Raw genomic sequence first — 14,835 nt, 5'->3', positions numbered from 1 at the left:
GATTTGGGAGAATGGCATTGAAACATGTGTAATATCATATATGAAACGAGTCACCAGTCCAGGTTCGATGCATGATACAGGATGCTTGGGGCTGGTACACTGGGACGACCCAGAGGGATGGTACGGGGAGGGAGGAGGGAGGAGGGTTCAGGATGGGGAACACATGTATACTTGTGGTGGATTCATTTTGATATATGGCAAAACCAATAGAATATTGTAAAGTTAAAAAATAAAATAAAAAGTAAATAAAAAGCACTCATAGAAACTATTCAAAATGAATCACAAAAAGTGAAAAAAGTTATTGAAAAAAGGATGAACAGAGCTTCAGTGAGTTGTGCTATAACTGTGCTGTGCTTAGTCATTCAATTGTATCTGACTCTTTGTGACCCCATGGACATCAGGCCTCCTGTCCCTCACTGTCTCCTGGAGCTTGCTCAAACTCATGTCCATTGAGTCAGTGATGCCATCCAATCATCTCATCCTCCATTGTCCCCTTCTTATCCCGCCTTCAATCCTTCCCAGTATCAGGGTCTTTTCCAAGGAGTCAGTTCTTCGCATCAGGTGGCCAGAGTATTGGAGTTTCAGCTTCAGCATCAGTAGTTCCAAGGAATATTCAGGACTGATTTCCTTTAGGATGAACTGGTTGGATCTCCTTGCAGTCCAAGGGACTCTCAAGAGTCTTCTCCAACACCACAGTTTAAAAGCATCAATTCTTTGGCACACAGTGTTCTTAATGACCCAACTCTCACATCCATACACGACTACTGGAAAAACCATAGCTTTGATTAGACGGACCTTTGTCGGCAAAGTAATGTCTCTGATCTTTAATATGCTATCTAGGTTTGTCATAGCTTTTCTTCCAGGGAGCAAGTGTCTTTTAATTTCATGGCTACAGTCACCATCTGCAGTGATCTTGTACCATATACATATTAAAATCACTCAAATTGGTCATAGACCTAAATGTAACACCTAAAACTATAAAATATGCAATTGAAACCACTCATGGAAACTTTATGATCTTACCTTAGGAAAAGATTTATTAGCTATAATATCAAAAGCATGATCCACAAAAGAATAAAATGAATAAATTGGACTTCATCAAAATTAAGAATTTCTGCTCTTTGAAAGATACTTACATGTCTTATGAAAAGACATGTCTCTGCTTGAGCAAAAATGACTGAAAATCACATATCTGATAAACTATTTATATCCAGAATATAGAAGAAACTCTCCAGATTCAATAGGAAAACAAATAGCCCAATCAGAAAAGGTCAAAAGAGTATACCTGACATTTCACCAAAGGATAGATACTGATGGCAAATACGTACACAAAAAGGAGTTGAAAGTCATTGATCATTTTTGAAATAAGAGTCCAAGCTACAAGAAGTTCATGCTACACACCTGACCATACTAAGTGTTGTAGAGAAATTGAAACTCTCATAAACTGCTGGTGGAATATAAAATGGTGCAATGACTTGGACTTCCCGGGTGCAACTAGTGGGAAAGAACCCATCTGCCCAGTTCAGGAGATGTAAGAGATGTGGGTTCGATCCCTGGGTCAGAAAGACCTCCCAGGAGTAGGAAATGGCACCCCATTCCAGTATTCTTTCCTGAAGAATCCCATTGACAGAGGAGCCTGGAGGGCTACAGTTCATTGGGTCACAAAGAGTTGGACACAAATGAACGCATGTACACAATTTGGAAAATAGTTTGGTGGGATTTTGAAACTTAAAAAGTAGAGCAACCATATGACCTAGTCATTCTACTCAGGTATTTAAGCAAAACAAATTTATATTCACGTACAAAGACTTGTTCTTGAGTGTCATAGCAGCTGTACTGGCCATATTTGAAAACTAGAAACAACCCACATATCATCTATTAACAGGGGAAAAGATAAATTATAGCATATGATGAAATGCTACTCAGTAATAAGAAGAAATAAGATGTTCAGGCTTTCTACTCAGTATGGATTATTCAATATTCATATTGAAATATGAATAATATTGAATATTGAAATAATCATGCTGAGTAAAATCAGACAGACCAAAAAGGAAAAAAGTATATACTGTGTGCATCCATGAACAAAAAGTTTGAGAAAATGAAATGATCTAGAAAGCAGATCAGTTATTACTTAAGGATAAGTGGGGGCGGAGGCAAAAAGGAAGGTGGAAAGAATTCTAGGACTTGAAGAATTTTGATATGTGATGGATATGTTTATTATCTGAATATGATGGTTTCTATATATATATATGCAAAAATCTATCAAATTATATTTTAAATAAGGGCAACTTATATATCAATTATATCTCAATAAATCTGTTAAAAAAAAAAAGTAGGCCTTTGGGACCTCAACTTCTGCGAGCAGAAAATAGACTGAGAAAGGTATACAGTTCCAAGGACAGTATATTCCCTAAATGACTTTTCCAGGTGTGGACAAGGAGGATGTTCAAAAAAGAACTTTCAGATGGGAGAAAGGTTGCTGAGAACAGTGGAGAGTGAAAATTCTTTCAGAGAGCAGACTTGGGACTGCCTAAGGTGCTGTCCTACATACACATCCCTGTGTCAGCTGAGAAGCCTTTATGTGGCCTGCCCAGAGGACTTCAGAATTGCTATGAACCAGTGACTGCTCTGTATCTTCTACTCTTCCCTTTCAGAATGGGGGTGTTTAATGTTCCAACATTATTTATTGACATTTTGAGCAGGAGACTGGGTGTGTGATGATCTCTTGGGTATTTAGTTCAAAGTTCTCTAGTCTTGATGGAGATGCTAATCTACATCCTGGACTCTGAGATGGAGGCAGCCCCATGAACAGGACTTTGGGTTGTCTCTTTTGAGAAGACATTGACTATGGAAAGGAAGGAGTAAAGGGACTATTTGTCACAATGACAGTGCTCACTATATGCTCCATGAGCTGCCTTGATTTTGCAGCCTCTTTTACAGGTCAGCTGCTGCTGCTGCTGCTGCTATGCCACTTCAGTCGTGTCCGGCTTTGCGCAACCCCATAGATAGCAGCCCACCAGCCTCCCTATGTAATTCAGCTGATGGTCTGTGAGTAGAACTTGCTGATGGTCCATGAGTAGAATTTGTGTGTCACTTTCAGGCCAAAATAGCTTAAAACACCTCTTGTATGCGTGCAGGCTAAGTCACTTCAACCGTGTCTGAATCAGTGCAACCTTATGGACTATAGCCCGCCAGGTTCCTCTGTACATGGAATTCTCCAGGCAAGAATACTGGAGTGTGTTGCCATACCCTTCTCAATGGGATCTTCCCGACCCAGGGATCAAACCCACATCTATTACATCTCCTGCATTGGCAGGCAGGTTCTTGACCACTAGCACCACCTGGAAAGCCCCATAGTGATTTTAAAGGTCATATGTTTCAGATGGTATAGTTAAAAATGGGAAGAGGATGACCTTAACCTTCCTCGGATTTGAAATAAGTGACAAATTTTTATTGTGTTAAGCCACTGGAATTTCATTGGTGGATATTTTAGATTATTGGAGTGGGATAGGAAAATGACAGAGGAAAGTGGAGGGAGAAGTTAAGAAAAAGAGGAAAATAATTAAAATATCACTTTAAAATGTATAATCAATTTATTGATTTCTATAAATATGCATATTAAATACCCTTTTTCAATAGTGGTGCTATAGAAATACTATAGAGAAAAATCCTGAATGTTGCCATACACATAACTGCTTGTCACTGGGTATGTATAGTAAATATATCATTATTTATTATATTGTATGGTATGGACCTAACAGAAGCAGAAGATATTAAGAAGAGGTGGCAAGAATACACAGAAGAACTATACAAAAAAGATCTTCACGACCCAGATAATCATGATGGTGTGATCACTGACCTAGAGCCAGACATCCTGGAAAAGCATCACTACGAACAAAGCTAGTGGAGGTGATGGAATTCCAGTTGAGCTATTCCAAATCCTGAAAGATGACGCTGTGAAAGTGCTGCACTCAATATGCCAGCAAATTTGGAAAACTCAGCAGTGGCCACAGGACTGGAAAAGGCCTGTTTTCATTCCAATCCCTAAGAAAGGCAATGCCAAGGAATGCTCAAACTACCACACAATTGCACTCATCTCACACGCTGGTAAAGTAATGCTCAAAATTCTCCAAGCCAGGCTTCAGCAATATGTGAACCGTGAACTTCCTGATGTTCAAGCTGGTTTTAGAAAGGGCAGAGGAACCAGAGATCAAATTGCCAACATCCACTGGATCATGGAAAAAGCAAGAGAGTTCCAGAAAAGCATCTATTTCTGCTTGATTGACTATGCCAAAGCCTTTGACTGTGTGGATCACAATAAACTGTGGAAAATTCTGAAAGAGATGGGAATACCAGACCACCTCATCTGCCTCTTGAGAAACCTGTATGCAGGTCAGGAAGCAACAGTTAGAACTGGACATGGAACAACAGACTGGTTCCAAATAGGAAAAGGAGTTCGTCAAGGCTGTATATTGTCACCCTGTTTATTTAACTTATATGCAGAGTACATCATGAGAAATGCTGGACTGGAAGAAGCACAAGCTGGAATCAAGATTGCCGGGAGAAATATCAATAACCTCAGATATGCAGATGACACCACCCTTATGGCAGAAAGTGAAGAGGAACTAAAAAGCCTCTTGATGAAAGTGAAAGTGGAGAGTGAAAAAGTTGGCTTAAAACTCAACATTCAGAAAACGAAGATCATGGCATCCAGTCCCATCACTTCATGGGAAATAAATGGGGAAACAGTGGAAACAGTGTCAGACTTTATTTTTCTGGGCTCCAAAATCACTACAGATGGTGACTGCAGCCATGAAATTAAAAGACGCTTACTCCTTGGAAGGAAAGTTATGACCAACCTAGATAGCATATTCAAAAGCAGAGACATTACTTGGCCAACAAAGGTTTGTCTAGTCAAGGCTATGGTTTTTCCTGTGGTCATGTATGGATGTGAGAGCCGGACTGTGAAGAAGGCTGAGCGCTGAAGAATTGATGCTTTTGAACTGTGGTGTTGGAGAAGACTCTTGAGAGTCCCTTGGACTGCAAGGAGATCCAACCAGTCCATTCTGAAGGAGATCAGCCCTGGGAGTCTTTGGAAGGAATGATGCTAAAGCTGAAACTCCAGTACTTTGGCCACCTCATGCGAAGAGTTGACTCATTGGAAAAGACTCTGATGCTGGGAGGGATTGGGGGCAAGAGGAGAAGGGGACGACAGAGGATGGGATGGCTGGATGGCATCACTGACTCGATGGACGTGAGTCTGGGTGAACTCCGAGAGTTGGTGATGGACAGGGAGGCCTGGCGTGCTGCGATTCATGGGGTCACAAAGAGTCAGACACGACTGAGCGAATGATCTGATCTGATGTAATATATTACGTAGCAAATGCTACAGAAACTTTGGACAATTGAGGAAAAAAATTTCAAAAGTAATACTTGTTAAAGTTTCTTTGAAACTTTGAAAGTTTCTATGCATTCTTTTCTAATCTTTATTCATCTGTATATATGTTTCACCTAGATTAGTAACAGTGAGTGTAATGACACGTGAAATTTATTCACTTTTTATTACCACTTTTAGTAACTGTAATAATATTTCACAGTATGTATGTCCGCATTTAATTATTTATTTCCCCAAATTTGGATAGCTCCAATGTTTTTAAACTTTTGCTATTGTGAATATCTTCCTACACTTAACTTTTCCATCATGGGGTTTTGTTTTTTTTTTTTTAGGCTAGATTTCAAGAAATGTGTTTACTGGGTTATTTTATATCTTTACTTCCTAAGCTCTGTCAATCCACCACTTTACTCACCATTTTTTTGATCAAATACATGAAGTCTGACTACCACTTTTGACCTATCTGAAAGAAAGTGAAAGTCCACTCCACGGACTATATAGTCCATGGAATTTTCCAGGCTAGCATTGGACTAGGTAGCCTGTCCCTTTTCCAGGGGATCTTCCCAACCCAGGGATCAAACCCAGGTCTCCCACAATGCAGGCAGATTCTTTACCAGCTGAGCCACCAGGGTAGCCTATCCCTTCTCCGGGGGATCCTCCTGACCTAGGAATCAAACCAGGGTCTCCTGCATTGCAGGCAGATTCTTTACCAGCTAAGCTACTACGCTCTCTGTTTCTCTGCCTCAACTTGAACTCCAAACTGTCTAGCATTTTGGCACATCTGGCACCTACTTTCCTTCCTTACAGTGTCTTTCTGAAGGCATGGAACAAGCTGCTGCTGCTTCTTTTTTTTTTTTTTTCCACTACTAAAACCTTTCACCACTTAAAGAAATAAGTATCACTTCTTTTAAGAAGACATAGTGTATGTAGCCAACTAAAATCTATAGAATTTAAAAGAAATTTAGATTTCAGTGAGAAAAGGAGGAGTGAGGAATAGATTTATCAAGTAGTGAGTAAACAAGTTTACTCAGGAAGTTTTCATGAAGAAAATAACCTTGAATTGTGACTTAATATATATTCTGGACTTAATGTACATTGAGAAAAATAAAATAAGTGACCAAATGTACATTTGCTTATTGAGTCAAATCTTTTTGCTTTTGAGTCAAATCCATTTGCTTTTTAGGGCACTCAGTAAAGTTGATTAAGAGATGTTGGTTAAGGAGTAAAGTGGAACCCAAGTTAATGTAGAGAGTCAGACTGTCCAGAAACACATTTCTGACTAACACTCACTAGTTATGGGAACCTGGGCAACTATCTAATTTCTCTAAGCCCTAGTCTTCTCATCTCATACTGAGAATAATTATATTAACTCTGTATGTTTGGAGTAAGAAGAGTTTGCATCTGTAAATTGCCAAGCCTAGTAGGATAGGCAAGCAACAACAGGAACAGTATCAAACTCCTCTCCTGATGTAATATGGGCTGCATATTCAGTTCAGTTCAGTTTAGTCACTCTGTCATGTCCAACTCTTTGCAACCCCATGGACTGCAGCATGCCAGGCTTCCCTGTCCATCACCAACTCTCATAGCCTACTCTAACTCATGTCCTTTGAGTCGGTGATGCCACCCAACCATCTCATCCTCTGTCATCCTCCTCTCTTTCCACCTTCAATCTTTCCCAGCATAAGGGTCTTTTCCAATGAGTCAGTTCTTCACATCAGGTGGCCAAAGTATTGGAGTTTCAGCTTCGGCATCAGTCCTTCCAATGAATACTCAGTACTGATCTCCTTTAGGATGGACTGGTTGGATCTCCTTGCTGTCCAAGGGACTGTCAAGAGTCTTCTCCAACACCACAGTTCAAAAGCATCAATTATGTGGTGCTCAGCTTTCTTTATAGTCCAACTCTCACATCCATACATGGCTACTGGAAAAACCATAGCCTTGACTAGATGGACCTTTGTTGGCAAAGTAATGTCTCTGCTTTTTAATATGCTGTCTAGGTTGGTCATAACTTTTCTTCCAAGGGGCAAGCATCTTTTAATTTCATGGCTTTAGTCACCATCTGCAGTGATTTTGGAGCCCCCCAAAATAAAGTCTGTCACTGTTTCCATTGTTTCCCGATCTATTTGCCATGAGGTGCTGGGACTGGATGCCATGATCTTAGTTCTCTGAATGTTGAGTTTTAAGCCAACTATTTCACTTTCCTCTTTCACTTTCCTCAAGAAGCTCTTTAGTTCTTCTTCTCTTTCTGCCATAAGTGTGGTGTCATCTGCATATCTGAGGTTATTGATATTTCTCCTGGCAATCTTGATTTCAGCTTGTGCTTCATCCAGCCCAGAATTTCACATGATGTACTCTACATATAAGTTAAATAAGCAGGGTGACAAAATACAGCCTATATAAAAGATATAGCCTGCATATAAAAGATAAAAAGTGGTTGATGAATTTCATTGGTATCAGATTTATCATTTACTATGAAGAACAAAGTCATAAGCTTCCATTAGCAGTTTCTTTGGGGAAATGTTTGAATTTTGCTTAGTGACATGAAAAATACAAACAGGTGAAAGAGACCTTTTCTGGTCTAGAGTGGAAGTGATTTCATAGTTATTTTGCACTTCTTTTAATGAAAGGGAAAATAATGACATATATTTGCTAAGAATTTAAACAAACACATGAACAAAGAAAATAATTCCAAGAGTAACTATCACAAATCACCTTTTAATCACACAATGCCAATTAAATAATCATTGATGATTCACTTTGGGTCCTTGATTTTACCTTCTTAAGGACTCTAATGAGTATGAAAATGACCAAAGCTATAGACTATGGTAGTATTGAGAAACTGCCCAGCGGTTTGGGAGCCTGTCATTTGAACATTAGGAATGTCAAGGGCTCTGAGCAGAGTCTGGATCTGAACAAGTTTCAGTGTCGCTGAAATGGGAAAAGTGTGTCCTTCTGCCTCTGTGGATGTCTACCGTGGTCTGCAGGACAGCTGCCAGGAGCTAACTCTGTATGTCAGATCTTCATCCTGCTGCTTGTCGTTGTTCAGTTGCTTAGTCGTGTCCGACTGCTTGTGACCCCAGGGACTGCAGCACGCCAGGCTTCCCTGCCCTGTTGCTTGAGAGGTACTAATAACAGGTAGCATCTCACCTAGGGGGCTTCCCAGATGGTGCTAATGGTAAAGAACCTGCCTCTTATGTCTCCAATGCAGGAGACATAAGAGATGTGGATTCAATCCCTGGGTTGGGAAGATTCCCTTGAGGAGGGCATGGCAACCCACTCCAGCATTCTTACCTGGAGAATCCCATGGACAGAGGAGCCTGGCAGGCTACAGTCCATAGGGTTGCAAAGAGTCAGACACGACTGAAGCGACTTAGCACAGAACAGCACAGCACCTTACCTGCAGAACTGAACAGAGAGACTGCTGTCAGTGAACTTCCAGACTGTATCCTCCTACTCTGGCTCACAGATGAGAACCGACCCCACGGATTTGTTTCCAGATTTCACAAGTGAGAATGAGATTCAAAACACTTTTATTTCCAAATGCTAAATCGGATTTGAAACAAAACACATACATTCAGTTTTAGTACCAGGGCAAAAAAACCCAAAAACAAAAACCCAAGCCCTGGTAGATTTAGATGCCCAGTAACACTATTCTCCTTTCAAAGGCTGATTTCTCTGGCCTTTCCTACAAGCCTTGCATGCCTTATCCCTGCCACAGCAATTCCATCCAGGCAGGAGTGTGAATGTTATAGATTTTGTCTCCCTTCTGCAGCCCAGGAAAATAAACAGCTAAACTGAGCCTAACTGTTTGTTGGTTTCTCCTGAGCCATGTAAATATAATAATACATATTTTGACCTAGATATAGTAAATACATAAATATGCAAAGGCTTCTAAGCACTTCTGTTGCTTCCAGAAGCCAAGTAAATGTTTTGCTGAGATCCATTTTAGGAGTATGTTGTTTTCAGTGATGCTTTATGCTGACCTGTGTCCGTGATGCTTGTCTTTCACCTTGTAAGCTATGTTAGTGTTGCAATATTATTAAAAAGAAGAACAAAACACCAAAGGGTTTTAATTTTTCCCTCTTTCCTCATGTTTCTACTTCTCCATGTCCCACCTACACTGGTATTAAGTTGATTTGCTCCAGGATCCTTGTGAGCGTCTGTCTTCATTTTAAGTTTTTCCTCCCCTCTGCCGGACGACTCCCTGGTATTGACAAAGTCTGTGTTTCAGCCTTTTCTGGGTTGCTTGTTTGTATTTTCCCTGCCTAAGGTTGGACTGAACTGTAGGGCTTTCCACAGGAGAGGTAGGAGTTTGGATAAGCCAGCAGTTTAAGCAGATTTTATGACCAGCCAGTGTAATAAAATGCATTCAGGGGTCACCCAAGAAACTTTAATCAGCACCAGGGGTCACTGGATAGCACTTCTAGACAGGGGAGACAGAAATGAGGAACAGAGATTCAAAAGAGAGGACGAAGAGTTGGGGGAGGGGGCTAGGGATTGAAGGTTCTCAAATTATCAGAAATAACTTTTTTTTTTAAATCAATGTGTTTTGCAATCAGAATTGGTAAGAAGAGCCATAATTGCCCAGCGGAAACTAGGGATCTGCTGCAAATTTAGATGAGAATTTTACCCAAAGACTTCATTTTTTTCCTTGTGCAGTTTTGCATGAAAGTTTGGCCTTATGATTGGTCTCGGGATGGATATCAGATATCTCACCCTGAAGGGAGAAACATTCCCACCAAATCCTTCTCCCCTGAAATGGAGGGGAAAAAATTCTGTATCCAATAATCAGAGCCTGGGCAGACAAATTGGCACCACTTTTTTTTTTTTTTTTTTGCTCTCCAGCCTCCCTTTTATTTTCTGCTAGAAATAAGACTGCAGACTTGAGTCACAATTCACAAAATATTTGGTAGTATTATGTTGCAAGGAACTGCGGGGAAAAAACCCAGAAGAAGGTAATTCTTAAAAGCTTTGCCCTCACTCATGCAAACAAACTTTATGCTTCTCAATAAATCTCCCGTTTTGTAAGTGGCCATTAAAATAACAGATCATTTGATTAAAATTCTGTTTTCTTTTCACAACGGTCATTCGGAGTTTTGAGGAACCTCCAAATGTGGTCTTGGCCATGATGTCATTAGCATTTTATTAATGCATTCAAAGGTTAAAAGCTCTTACTTTTTATAGGGCTTTTAAAAGCAAACATTTGATTGTCTCTTGCATAAACTGACTCTGAACCCATTAAAATGTGACAACAACTTCAGAACTGACCCTGTTTAAGGGTAAAAAATTTGATCAAGGATTTGCCACATTTTTAATTGCTTTGAATGAGATGGAAACTGAAGTGAGGCCAATACTTGGGAATGGAAAGAATTAAATCCAGTCCAACACCTTTCCATATAATCATGATATTTTTTAAATTAGGATTTTTTTCCTTTTAGAGTTGAATGATTCTTTATGGCACAAAAATAGTTTATAGTATGAAAGGTTTATTTTTTCCTCTTTAGTCATAATGCAGTCAGTTTGTCATTAAAAATAAGACGGAAACATTTTTCAAAAAATATGTTTCAGGTGACCTAGCCTAAAAAAAAAAATATGCTCAGGGCGGCAACCGTAAATCTACCTTTGTTTTTTATTTGGATGCAAATGCACATGTGTCTGAGCAGATCTGAAATGATGTTACCCAAAGTTGAGTCTCTTACTTGTCAATTAGGCACTTTGGGGAATTATGCTATAATCCACAATAAAATAACAAAATCAGTGGTGCTACAGCCATTTATTGTTATTTTCCATTTTGTCTCATTCTCATCACATATATTTTTAGGTTGGAATATCCTCATTTCATTGAATGATATTTTGTATACAAAAGAGAAAATTTTTGCTCCTTCTTTGTCCTCTAAATGAAAATGTACATGCTCCATTCTTATTTTTTCCTACTTTTACATCACTGTGAATATTGTTTTATTCCTTTATTTTTTTAGTGACTGATCACATTTCTCACTCTAGTACATTCTTTTTTTTTTTTTTTCCAGAGTAGTCAGGTCTTTATTTTTTCCTCCTTCACAAATGAACTACTGAGAAAGCATCTCCCTGGGCCTTTCTTTTTTAATTGCTTCTGTGTTCTGAGGCACTGGGAGAGCTGCATAACTAGCAGAAGCCGATCAGCAGATAAGCTTGCATAACACGCACTTAATTATACAAACAAGTCTTTCTGGAGAAAGTCTTCTGACAATTACCTCCCGAAGTAAATATACCTCGGTGACTGTCAATAGTAATAAAACCCTCACAATCATTTCTTAAAGCTTTTATTGTTTGCCTATAATTAGCATGCTGATGTGATTAAAGCTACATTTGGCTTTTGATAAACCCCAGACTCCTATAGACAACATTTCCAGCGGTTCAAAGCTGCTTTCATTAGAAGCGATATTTATCTGATTTGTAACCAATCAATTGGAAATAAAACTTTCCTGTGGCATGCCGTTAAAACAGCCAGCAGCAGCCCTGGTTTCCCAAAGCCCTTCTCCTCATCTATGTCCTTGAGTGAGATGGATTCCATATGGTCAGGCTCAGGAGAAGGGGAAAGGGATTGAAAAGGTAGGGAATGTGGCTCTAAGAAGTGCCCCTCCAGACGTCCTGCCTTATTTCTACTCACTGCTATTCGAAGGCACGGTAACTGCTGTAACCAATTTTCTTGAAAAATATACTTTTTTCAGGTTTTTCAGGCAGCAGAAAAACCTGAAGAATTGGGGTTGGTTAAGGTTATTTTGCGATGTTTACTCTGCCTCAGTATTTAAGTTTATGTTGGATTCTGTTATTAGACCCTTTCAATTCTGATTTTAACTTTGTCCCCTTTGCCCTCCTCTAAAATTATTTCTCCTTCTGTTTCCATATTATTCTTCTTGTTTTCTCTTTTTTTGTGTGTGTATGTGTGTTTGTTTTATACAATAACATTCAGTTTGCAACCACTTTAAATTTCTTTGTTCAAAATTTCAAAACACTAAATTGAAGTTTTGAAAAATAGACAAATAATGACTTTCAAAAGTTTATCTGACCCAGCAAACACACTGAGTATGTTCTAAATGTTCATAAGTGATAGAGGAACATGGAGCTGATAGTATTTATACATTATTGCTGCAGTGATATTTTCCATCTCAGTTTCTGTATAATTTCTCCTCTGCACTAAACTACTCATGTATTTATTCTTGTTCTCAACAGAAAGAGGAAAAAAATAAAGAAAGAAAGGATAGTGCACCTTCAAAATCTATGTTTATTTAAAGCATTTCTTCCCTCTTATTCTACATACTTCCCAAACATTTCATATTTTTAGAAATAAAATAGAGAAAGGAAAATATTTTCTATAACGGAGCCAGTGTTGACATGCAAACCTTTATGGATTTCCAGTCATGGCTCATTAAAATATTTAAATATATGGTAAACATGTGCATAAATGCTATATATGCCATGCTTTTCAAGTTGAGTTTTAAAGTGAATGTACATAAACAATATTTTATTGCTATTAAAATGAAAACATGAAATCTATGTCTGTGAAACCATTTACACCAATCTGGACATGTTCAAAGGCTTTCAATTTTTATTTAATTATATGTTTTCTCAGTGCTCATTTCAAGTGTTTTCTTGAACAATGTGTTTAATTTATAACTTTATAAATGATTCTACACAATTCCAACCTTATTTAAGCACATGGGTGTCTCTGCATAGATAATTCAAGTACATTGTCTTGAAAACACTGATTCTTCTAATCTTAAAATGACCTGACTTATGAAATTTAATATCTTAAAAAGGAATGCCATTTCATGTATATATTACCTATAGGCAGTTGCATTTTAAAACCGAGAAAATAGGAAGAGGAGCTTTTCCTGTACAATGAATAACAAGACTGAGTATGATAAGTATGTCTCTACTGGTGTGGCATTTATGAATATGCTTTATAGTTGGGAGAATTTTTGCAGAATGGAAGGCTCAGAGAAAAGGTTAGTGGTATGTTATGTGTCTTTTGAAAGCAACTTTTATCAAATAGTTTATACACTTTCTTTACCATTTATTTTAGAAAATATTTTAGAAATCATTAAAAACTCATTTTAAATAAGTCAACTATTAAGTGCTTCTTCATTTTAATTACATTTCCTCATTTCTCCATCTCCTAATTAACAGACATTAAGTAAGTCTGTTGGCAAATACCACAACACAAAATTTTTATTCTTATCTTGATTTTGGATCTTTTAACATAAGAATATTAATCACATGTTCTTTGGATACAATTTTTATTTCTGTTAAAAAAAACAGTAAGTATATTTTATATTTTAGAAGCTGAAGCAACCATAAGATCACTAAAATAACAAAGAAGCTCAGAGCATTCTGGGTTTCAGCGGTACCTTTAAAATATACTCTGTGCATAACTGAAACCACAGTGACAATATTTCAAGTGATAGAAAGAAAAATGGTTTACAGATTTACAAAGAGAAGTCATGTACTTCTGCAAAGTTTTATTCTCGTAGGAGTTGTTGGGCATATGGATTAATAAGACTGAGATAATATCACATCAAATAATTAAAGGTAGAGGAGGTAATCTCACTTAACCGGATTTTTAAAAATGGGTGCTTGAGAGTATGTTTGCATGTGTGTTTTATGAGTTTGTGTATAATAAAGACACACAGGTGACCATGGCATGACGATTTAACTGTTTATGTATCTTCAAAGTTCCTTCTCTTGAATTACTGTGTATATTATTATGTATAACTCTTAAATTATTTTACTGATAAACATACACTTATCTAACCATTGACTATAGCTACACAATAAAAAAATATCAGAATGAAAACTGAAAAATCGCAGTTGTATCCCTTTACAATGCCAAAGAGCTGAGTGTCTGAAAATCATCAAGGAACTGGTGTAATGGTTTCAGTTTTTACCCAAGTGTTTGGCATCATGTAGACATGGCCACAGGCTGTGTTCCCTCTCTGATGAGGGTGCTTGTCGTTGGTAGATACAGGATATTTCAAAAGTACTTGGTAGAGCAACTGCAAAAGTGATTGAAATGACATTCTCCAGGCTGCATACTTGAAAAGGGTAAGGTTTGATCACTTTTTCTTGCATGCAGCCAAGCCAAGTCATTTCAATTCACATCTCTCATTTCATACTTAAGATGATTTTCTCTCACATCCGTCTTTGCATTTGGATGTGTTGATTCCTTTATTTTTGTTTCCTGAAATGAACATAATTTTTTTTAAAATTCTGTACATGACAGAGATTTAAATTTTGTTCATATATCCTATGCACATCATGAACACATGCCTTGATGTTGCTATGTCTCCTTGAAAAAACTGTTGATAGAGAGGGAAAGAATCTTCTTATTTCAAGTTTTACCTAAAGACAGAGTGGGCTTCATGCTTCCCAGTTAAGTCTTTCAAAGAAGCTGTGTCCATGAA

The sequence above is a fragment of the Bos javanicus genome, chromosome 16 (genome assembly GCF_032452875.1).
Source record: "Bos javanicus breed banteng chromosome 16, ARS-OSU_banteng_1.0, whole genome shotgun sequence".
Classification (NCBI taxonomy): domain Eukaryota; kingdom Metazoa; phylum Chordata; class Mammalia; order Artiodactyla; family Bovidae; genus Bos; species Bos javanicus.
This window is presented reverse-complemented; position numbering follows the sequence as displayed.